Consider the following 2279-nt stretch of genomic DNA (forward strand, 5'->3'; position numbering starts at 1 on the left):
GGGGTTAGGGGGGATGCCCAGGTCTCCCGTGCGCAGTTTGCGGGTCAGGTCTTCGATCTGCAGTTGCACTGGAAGGAACCCGGTCCCGGAGAGGTGAGAGAGACACAGTTACAAAACACCCACATTTCGCCCCAAAACAACATTCCTCCCCCACATCCTGCCCCAGCCCAGCTCGGCCGGGCTAAAACTCCACTTTCTACCTACACCGGCTCCGTGGCACCAAAAACAGGCATTACTGCCCTAAAACCAAACGTTATGGTGAGAAAAAACCAGGGGTTATCACCTAAAATTGACATTATTAGCAGAAAAATAGGCCTTCTTATCAATAACAGCAGGTTATTACCCAAAAAGCACATTATTCCCCCAAAAAAGCACATCATTACCAAAAAAAAGCAGGTTATTGCCAAGAAAAAATCATATTACCAAAAAATTCACATTATTACCCAAAAAAGCACATTATTACCAAACCTCCTAGCATTACTATGGAAAAACTAGAAATTGTTATTGTAAAACCAGACATTATTACCTAAAACAGAAGATTATCAGTCAAAAAAAGACATTATTTCCTAAAATACCATACTGTTACCTAAAAAGCGAGATTATTACTTAAAAAGGTAAATGTTATCACCTAAAACCACAGTTTTACCTAAATGAACCACAATTTTACCTAAAACAGGACATTGCTAAAGATCAGACATTATTACCTAAAAGAACCACATCACCCAAAAGACAAAATTACTAAAAAAAACAACTGTTATTACCTAGAACAGGAAATTACATTAAACACAGACATCATTATCTAAAATACCTCAGTGTATCAGAAGCACATGTTACCAAAAGAACACTGCCACCTTAAAACACACATGACACCTGAACAGCACGTTACCATCAAATACCGAACACTGATAACCAAAATAAAGACATTATTGCATTAAAGTGACACATTATTGCTAAAACTGCACATTGTTATCTAAACCTGCAGGTTTCAGCCCAATCCATTCCCCACCCCCAGAGGTCACTTCTGTTGGTAACTGGGGAGGAATTTGGGGGCAGCCTGGGGGGTCACACGGCAGTCACTGTCCCCCAGGGCCCAATTTGGGCCCAAACTCCTGAATTTTGGCCAAGGCTGGTGGCTGAGAGACACCAAAGTGACTCCTGGGGGACAGTGGGGGCTCTGCCCTCCCATTGCCCCCAGCCCCAGTCAGGGGGTTCTGACCCCAAATCTGGGGAGGGGGGAGGTTATGACTCCAAACCCCCAGGGATTCCAACCCCAAATCCTCAGGGTTCTGACCCCAACTCCCCCCGTTTTAACCCCAAATTTGGGGGTGTTACCGATGTAGGCGTGGGAGTTCTAATGCCAAATCCTGGAGTTCTAACTCCAAATCTCGAGGGGGGGGTTCTGCCTCCAAACCCTGGCAGGTTCCTCCCGATTTGACCCCAGAATTACCGATGTGGGGGTGCAGCCTGGGCAGAAGGGTCTGATCCCAAACCTCGGGTTTTGACCCCAGTCCCGGGGGGGTTCTGACCCCAAACCCCAGGTGTGTCCTGACACCCAATCCCGGAGGGGTTTTAACCCCAAAGCCAGGGGATTGTGACCCCAAAAGCCCCTGTTTCTCCCCCAAACCGTTACCGATGTAGGCGCGTTCCTGCTCCCGCGTCAGCCCGGGCGGGATCACCGTGGGCATCCCCGGGATCACCGTCTTCTGGTCCAGCGAGTCCTGGTTCCAGCGGCTGCGCTTCCGCTTCCGCGGGAAGTCTGGGGGGAAACCAAGGGATGGGGGCAAATCCGGCACTGGGGGGGGACAAATCCCGACACCCGGGGCGGGGACGACACACAAATCCCGGCACCGGGAGGGCGCGGGCGGACACGGGGACGAGAGGAGGACAACGAGAGAACCTCCGGCCCCGGCTGGGGTTTAGGGGGTCGCTCTGTCCCCGTGGGGGGTTTTGGAGGGGTCGCTCCACCCTCGCGGTGTGTTTGGGGGTCCCGTTTCAAAGATTCCCCCTCTCCCTCCTGCCCCCGCCGGGCTCCATCTGGGCCGCGCATGTCACGACACGTGTCGCGGCCGGCGGGGGCAGCGAGGGGGGGCGGAAGCAACGGGACTCCCCCGAACGGGGAGGTTATAGCCCAGAGACCCCCCTAAACGGAGAGATCAAAGCCCGGGAAGCCCGAAACCGGGAGGGTTTACAGACGGGGGACCTCCAGAGGGGAGGAGTTAAAGCCCGGGGACCCCCAAACCAGGGGGGTTTACAGCCCGGGGATCCCCTCAGAGATGGAG

At 52.7% G+C, this 2279-nt stretch overlaps 1 protein-coding gene across 1 annotated transcript in view; it reads right to left on the minus strand.

Moving 5' to 3' along the window:
• Positions 1–1753, minus strand: part of SF1 (splicing factor 1) — a 5248-nt gene extending 3495 nt beyond the window's left edge. The window contains exon 1 of the mRNA XM_029963214.1: positions 1631–1753. The gene's annotated coding sequence lies outside the window, so the exon portion shown is untranslated. The remainder of the gene's footprint in view (positions 1–1630) is intronic.
• Positions 1754–2279: the final 526 nt, after the last annotated feature.

The sequence above is a fragment of the Manacus vitellinus genome, unplaced genomic scaffold (genome assembly GCF_001715985.3).
Source record: "Manacus vitellinus isolate BGI_N305 unplaced genomic scaffold, ASM171598v3 scaffold_560_pilon, whole genome shotgun sequence".
NCBI classification, from domain to species: domain Eukaryota; kingdom Metazoa; phylum Chordata; class Aves; order Passeriformes; family Pipridae; genus Manacus; species Manacus vitellinus.